Below are 8,002 nucleotides of genomic sequence, written 5' to 3'. Positions count from 1 at the left end.
TACCTTCATGTGTTTTGAGTTAGAATAGTCTTCGCCCTGGACTGGATGACTGCCCTGAAAATCTAAAAAATACTTTTGATTACTTCAGGAGGCCCTTCTGCATCCCAATGACTTCAATTTCCACACTGGTGGGGGGCGGAGGGCCTGGAATCCTGATGTTTTCTCCTTTTGATCGCCAGGCCTGCTTCAGGTGGCCCCAGGCAGGGTATGAGAAGGGACTGTGTTTAGGGAACAGATTGAGGGGTGGGCAGTGCAGGTGTCACTGGTTGCAGATAGGGGCACCCTAATGCGCATTAGAGATTTCGCAGAACCGAAGAGCTATTGTTGCCTCCAAAAGAGACACAGGGCAAACAGCTTCCCTCTTCCCCGCATTGAAGTGACCAGTTTGTCTGTGTATGAGAGTTGGAAGGAGGTATTAATTTGAATATAACTCTCTGAATATATGCTTGTGCTCATTTGAATATATTAAGTTCCTCTGAGTCCAGGTTGAGTTACTCTAATGGATGGGAAGCAATGGCCTAGGCCAGTAGTCAGCAAACCGCGGCTCGCGAGCCACATGCGGCTCTTTGGCCCCTTGAGTGTGGCCATGAAGTTTCAATCGCACTGTACGTGCGCGCCCGCACGTGGTATTTTGTGGAAGAGCCACACTCAAGGGGCCGCAGTTTGCCAACCATTGGCCTAGGCCATTCAAGGCAGCAGATAATCCCCAAATCATTTATGAGTATGACTGAACAGTGCTTTGGGTTGCACTCAGGATGGGCTTTAGAAGGTGCCTGTGGGCTTCTCTGGGTCAAGAGGAAGAAGTCATTAATGGAGGCAAAGGAAAACTGCTCTTAGATCTGCACCAGGACAGCCATACCGATCAGAAGCAGGAAACTGCAGGCAATGTGTTTCTTCAGGTGGAAAGGCAGGGAGGCCAGAGGGGCTCAGAGGCAGCATGCTATTGGAAGGCCAAGGGCATAAAGAGTGGCAGGGTGAAGTGTGGACAGAGGTTAGGAAGCAAGATATGCTCTCAACTGACCTCACTCCCAAATTCGCCACAGCACCAGCCCAGAACTACTGGGCCCTGGGAAACGACTGGCCCTCCAGCTCAGCCTCGGACCCTTGAAATAGTGGTGGTTCCCGTGTTTCACTCCCAGCTCTTGTTTTCATCCCAGTTTCCTTCTTCTGAGATAGCTCATCCACTCTCCAAACGTCACCCACTGCTTATAACAAGGCTCATTAACCCCAAACCCGTTCTGTTTCCTCTGTGTCCACTGGCCTTCTGCTTCCTCCTCCTGAGTATCCTGGAGACATCTCAGGCAAAGAGCTTGACCAAAGGAGTTACTATCATCCCTGCCTCTGGATCTCACAGTCTGAGACATAGTTGGTGTTGGGGGTGGTCCTAACAGACAGATGGACAATGAACAAGGATGTGAACATACTAGTAATTTAAAGAATGAGATCACTTCGAGGGAGGTGGGATTTATCTCCATCATCACCAACAAGTGTGAAACTCACCAAGAACACCAACAACTGTTAGCAAGATCTTCACTGCCCAGACTGTCCGGCCCCTTCTGGCCCCAGCCATACAGATCTCCCTCCTGCCCTCCTGCGTTCTGCATGGGACTGTCTTGGTCTCAATACCCGTATCAGTGAGGCTGTCCCAGCCGTGAGGTTGCACATCATGTCCCTTGAAGCCCCAGAGGTGATGGTTTCTGACTTGGAGATTGCCAAAAAGTGGGTCATACATCATTAGGACCCTGGTGGTGTCTCAGGTCCAGGATGGGACAGAAAGGGGAACTGAAGGGAGATGATGGGAAGCTCCCCTAGGCGAGCAGGGAAAGCATTTGGGATGCAGAGAGGATGGGATTTCTAGACTCTAGAATCTAGATGATAGAAGGATGGCAGGAAACTAAGTCCCAGAAGAATGAGGAGAGAGGAAATGGGAGTGGAAAGGGTAGGTGTATAAAAGGAGAGGAAAAGAAACGAGAATACTCCCAGGCAGACTGGCTCAGTTGGTTGAATGTCATTCTATGCACCAAAAGTTTAATGGTTTTTTTTTTTTTGTTAAATATATTTTATTGATTTATTACAGAGAGGAAGGGAGAGAGATAGAGAGCTAGAAACATCGATGAGAGAGAAACATCGATCAGCTGCCTCCTGCACATCTCCTACTGGGGATGTGCCCGCAACCCAGGTACATGCCCTTGACCGGAATCGAACCCGGGACCCTTCAGTCCGCAGGCCGACGCTCTATCCACTGAGCCAAACCGGTTTTGGCCAAAAGTTTAATGGTTTTATTCCCCTTTGGGGTGCAGGCAGAGGGCAGCCAATCGATGTTTCTTTCTCACATTGATGTATCTCTCTCTCTCTTGCCTTTCCTCTCTCTAAGCATGTCCTCGGGTGAGGATTAAAAAAAAAGAGAGAGCCCTAGCTGGTTTGGCTCAGTGAATAGAGCATCAGCCTGCGGACTGAACGGTCCCAGGTTCGATTCCAGTCAAGGGCACATGCCCAGGTTGTGGGCTCGATCCCCAATGTGGGGCATGCAGGAGGCAGCCGATCAATGATTCTCTCTCATCATTGATGTTTCTGTCTCTCTCTCCCTCTCCCTTCCTCTCTGGAATCAATAAAAAAATATATTTTTTAAAAAAGAGAGAGAAAGAGAGAATAAAAAGGAAGGCGAGAAGGAGGAGGTATGGGAGGGAGTGAGGGAAAACTCACCACGTGAGGGAGGGGCACCTGAGTTGTGCCCCTGTACCTCCTGTTCACCATCACCATGAAAGAAGGTGATGAGAGTCTCCGCAGGGACAACTTCACGTCCTTCTGTCTGTGGGCTGAGGGGAGAGGGATTTCCCCAATGGTGACCAGCCTCTTGAATGTCATAATCCCTGACACACACACAGATCAGCCTCCTGTAAGGTAATGAGTTGCTAGTTGTCTCACCCAGAAAAGATGCCAGGTGGGGCTCCATAAGTAAGAGGTGCTGGGACCCTATGTTGTTCCCTTAGTGTTGGGCGCAAGCCCTGTGTGGTGTGAAGCTGGATCCAGGCTGCGTCTCTTGGTGGGATAGGACTCGGTGCGTGTACCCAAGGGGATGTCAGGGTTAAGGATGATGGGTCTTGGCCTCAGTGCAAAGAAGCTGAGTAGACAGAAAACAGGGTAGGTATGAGGGAGGCTCCGGCTTAAGCAAGGGGAGGCTGAATCCTGGGCAGTCAGAGAAATCCCTGAATAAAACAAGCATAGAGCAAAGTGGAGCTTCCCAGGTAGTGAAAGCCTTTATCTCCCAAGGTGTCACAGCTGATTGGAGCCCAGGTCTGTCTTCCCCAGAATTCCCTGCTATATTCTGTTTCCAGAGGCTTTGGTATGCCCCTCCCATTCCTGGGATGCCAAACGTAGGGCAAGATTGGCCATAATCAAGGGCAGGCTGGGGAATTAAGGCGCCTGGGAGCCTGCTGTAAGCTGGCTAAGGGAGCACAAAGCCACCAGAAAAGACAGGAGACATGGGAAAGTGGCGGAGAGGAATGGGACACCAAGACCTGCCCGGGAGGGGGAGCAGGGACCAGGACTCAGCTCTCAGGAAGGCTCAGAAGGCTCTGCTGCGGCCTTAGGCAGCCGGAGGCGATTTGGGAGTTTGTGCTGCCCCCTGGTAGCCATTGAGGGAACAGCAGTGAAAACCATTCTCTGGGAACAAGCAGTAGGACCTCCACCCGCGGGAGGGTGGCTTGCTAGCCCACATGTTCTTGCAGAATGCGTACTGGTGAAATCTGAGGCTCTGGAGACCTCAGTCTCTCAAGCTGCTTGGCTTAGATTGTTAGTGGAAGCACTTTCCTCTCCAGGGGGAAGGGGCAAGATGGATCCACACATCTGCCTGGAACCTCAAAGAATCCCACACTTTTTGACATATAGTAAGCATTTCATGGACTATTTCATTCAATCACTGTGAAGGTCCTAGTAAGAAGTCAGTATCATTGCCATGTTACAGCTGAGGAAACAGCCTGAGAGAGAGGAAGTTAATGTTTTCCCAAGGTCATGCTGCAGTAGAGTTTGAACCCAATAGGACGGAGGTGGGGGATCTCCTACGGGGTCACAGATGCCTTGTCAAGGCTGCTTGGACCAGCAGAGCCCTGAGTGTCTTCTGTGTGTGTGTCATCTTCCAGATGCCTGGGAAAATCGCAGCTTCATTTATTCCTTCATGCTTTCATCATTTCTGAGCGTCTCCTGGTGCCAGACTGTGTGTCCGGGGACTAGGACACAACAACAATCAGACATGGTCCCTGTCTTAACTGAGCAAGCTCCACAATCTGGTGGGTGCAACTTACCAACCGTTTGTGCAGTAAGTGCTAATAGATATCATTACCAATTGCCAGAGGTGAGAGAAATTAGGGAGATCTCCCCAGAGGAGGGAATGTTTTAGCACTGATTAAAAAATGTGTTTGTCAGCCTAGCCGGTTTGGCTCAGCGGATAGAGCGTCGGCCTGCGGACCAGAGGGTCCCGGGTTTGATTCCGGTCAAGGGCAGGTAAAAAAAAGTGTTTGTCAAGCAGACAAGGGGGGGGGCGGGGGACAGTCCAGGTGGAAACAAGGTGCAGGTAAAGGCCAGGCAGAGGGAGAGAGCTTGTTGGGAATTTAATGAATCTCCTGCAATTTTGTGTAACTGAAGCACAGGCCGTGGTGTGCCCAGGTCTGGCTACGATGCTGGAGATAAGTCTAAAGATCAAGAAAAGGCCCTAGCTGGTTTGGCTCAGTGGATAGAGCATCAGCCTGCGGACTGATTCCCACGATCCATTCTGGTCAAGGGCACATGCCCTGGTTGCGGGCTGATCCCCAGTACGGGGTGTGCAGGAGGCAGCTGACCAATGATTCTCTCTCATCATTAATGTTTCTATCTCTCTCTCCCTCTCCCTTCCTCTCTGAAATATATATTATTGATTTCATTATATATATATATATTGCAATATATATATTATTGATTTGTAATATATGTATATATATATATCACCAAAAAAAGATCAAGAAAAGAAGGATGCCGGCAGGATGTGAGGGGCTTTCCTTGATGGGCGTAAACAACATAAGCTTTATTCTCATGCCTAAGAAGACCACAGTGTTTTAAGCTGTTGACCATGATTAGACCTGTTTGTTTTTTAAAAATCTTCACCCGAGGATCTTTTTAAAAAAATTTTTTTAGAGAGTGGAAGGAGAGAGTGGAAGGGAGAGAGAGACACATTGATTGGTTGCCTCGCTCGCCCCCAACCGGGGCCAGCGATGGAACCTGCACGTGCCCTTGACCGGGAATCGAACCTGCGACCCTTCAGTCCACAAGCCGACGCTCTAACCACTGCGCAACCGGCCAGGGCGAGAATTTTTTTTTTTAGCAAGATACCCTGGGAGGCAGGACTGCCACCTTAAGGGGTACACTAGTCTTGGCAGGAAACTCCGGCCAGAAACCAGGCCCGAGGCGTCAGGGAAAGGTGAATACATTGAGACGCTGCCCAGGTGGAGCCCAAGAGTGATAGAGGAAAGAGGAAGTGGGGTTTCAGGTAGAGCCTGCGGCTGGGGCGAGGTAGACAGATGCCGGGAAGGTGGTGCGAACCCGGGAGGCGGGGCGGGCAGGGCAGCGCCGGAGGCTGCTCAGGGAGGCGTGAGAACCCGCCGGCACGGGGGGCGCGAGCCAGCGCGGCGGCGCGGGAGAGAGCGTCCACCCAGCGTGTGGCCACGCCGCCCGCGGCCGCCCGCCACGAATTTATGGCCCAAAGCCGGATGCAGCTGTGCGCAGCTGGGTATGCAAATATATGCAAATTAGCGCTGCCTCGGCCTTGGATCCGGCGCTAGCTGTGTGAAAGGGTGGGGGAGGGGCGCAGCATTGTTAGCGCTCTTCCGTTCCCCGAAAGACGTTCACACTGGAGTGTGTGGGGTGCATCTTTCCTGCCCCGACGGTCTCGCCTTGGGACCATGACAGTCTATCCTGAGGAACGTGGGGTCCCCTCCCTGATCCCAAGGGTCTGTACACTCCCTCCCCCCCACCCCCTACGGTGCGGGCAGAGGGACGGCTCCAGGCGCCGACTGTACCGAGCTCCCGCTGCTGGTGAGAGCTGCTTTCCTGCCCCTTGAGCGGGAGGGAGCCCCAGGGCCGGGTCTCATAACCCCACGCGCGCCCCAGCCCAAGAGAATCCTCTCTCCCCACCGGGAAGGGGAGGGTCGGAAGGCCTGTCTTCTCTTACCCCTTCATTACCACTCGTCCTCCTGCTTCCCATCCGCTTCTGAAGAAGTCCTTCCAGAAGTCTAACCATAGTCACACTTGCTGTTGGTTTTATTTTTTCCTTGTGGTTTGGCGAGAAGACTCTATTCCCGAAGTTCTTGTTGTTGGGTTTTGAGGGTATGGGAACGGGGTGAAGGATTTCTGGGCACGGCTGGCCAGCAAAGCCCCCTGGGGGGAAGTCCGTGTCTCTCCCCCCCCCCCCCCCCCCCCGGCTGGACCTAGAAGGGAGTCGGGGCTGGGGACTGTCCTCCCCCTGCTGATCCTTTCCCTGGCCCGCTGTTCCCACAGCAGCCACCAGGGGTCTTCCTTGCGCTAGGAATGGAAGTCCTGCGTCAGGCTCCAGCGCCGGGAGGTTGGGCGCCTGGCGCAGTGTGCTCGCTGCGGCCCCGCGCATCCAGACCCGCCCTACCCGGTGGCTTCACCCAGTCGCGGACGACCTTCAGCTCTCGGACCCAGAGCTCCGGACTGGAGATCGGCACTCCGCGATCGCCCGCTCCTTCCTCTAAACCTAGGGAGCAGCCCTCTGGCTGGGAGTGGAGGAGAGGAACTGGGAGCTGACACATAGTAGGCGCTCAAGAAATGTTTTTGAGATGGAAGAAAGCATGTGGCAGTGTCCTGTTCTGAAGCTGGGGGAAGGACGAGATGACCTAGACACGGTGGAGCGGAACCCCCACCCCCAAAAAGGAGGGCGCCACTGGGGGGTGCAACTCTCCACCGGGGAAACTGAGGCCATCCGTGGGCCCAGACGCGTGGGATTTGGGTGTCGGTACAACTGGAGAGGCCCGGTAGTAACAAGGGAAATTGGACCATCTTGAATTACCTTTACTACAAAGCGGGAGAAATGAAAGATGGGGACCCCTAAAGGCAGGTCTTGTCAGGATGGGGAAATGGGGTATCAGCATGGAAAGGGGCTGGGGGTTGAGATGATTTAGGTAAAGGAGGAAAGGTAAAGCCACCACTTTCTCCCGTGAGAACAGAACAGACCTTGTTAGGTTTAGCTGAAGCTGCAGCAGGAAAAATGGTGGTCAGACACCAGGAAGGACTTCCTCGTTGGAGTCCGATCTGGGGTGGGGGTAGGGGGTGGTGTGAGGGGATGATGATGTTGTTCCCGGGAGCTGGGGGCGAATTACCTGAAACCCCCTACCATGGAAACCCGTCAGGGGTGGTGGGAGCGGGGGAGACAATATAGTTAAGGGTTAGACAGTTGCCGGAAGTGTAGGTAGAGGAGGCAGCCCTCCCTCCACGGAAGCGCCTACGGGGTCTGAGGAGTAGGCGGCCCCGGACCAGGTGCTCTCGCTCTGGCTGCCCACCCGGCAGACACCTGGATGGCCCCTAGACACCACCTCTCCGCCCCCCCCCTCCCCCCGGGCTTGCGGGGGGTGGGGGTAAGGGCTCTGCCCAGCCAATGGGGCGAGCTGTGTCCGGATGTGTCCGAGTCCCAGACCAAACGCTGGTGGCATAGACCTCCCCGAAGGTCCTTCATGGGCCACCGCAGCACGTCGCCAGCAGCCCCGCACTTTGGAGAACCCAGGACACTTCCTGAAATGTCTTCCCGCGACCCTTGCGGAAGCTTGCTCGCTTAGTTTCCCTGGTGACCCTTCATCTGAGAATAGGGACCACGGCGTGATTAGCACACAGTAGGGACATCAATATAGCCTTGTGGTGGAGGCCTGGGTTCAGGTTTTGCATTCACTAACCACGTGACCCAGGTTGGAAGCCTCCATTTCCTCATCTGTGAAATGGGGCTGTACTCGTGCCTTGTTCG

The sequence above is a fragment of the Myotis daubentonii genome, chromosome 2 (assembly GCF_963259705.1).
Source record: "Myotis daubentonii chromosome 2, mMyoDau2.1, whole genome shotgun sequence".
Taxonomy (NCBI): Eukaryota; Metazoa; Chordata; class Mammalia; order Chiroptera; family Vespertilionidae; genus Myotis; species Myotis daubentonii.
The sequence above is the reverse complement of the archived record's forward strand: the minus strand, read 5'-3'. Positions refer to the sequence as shown.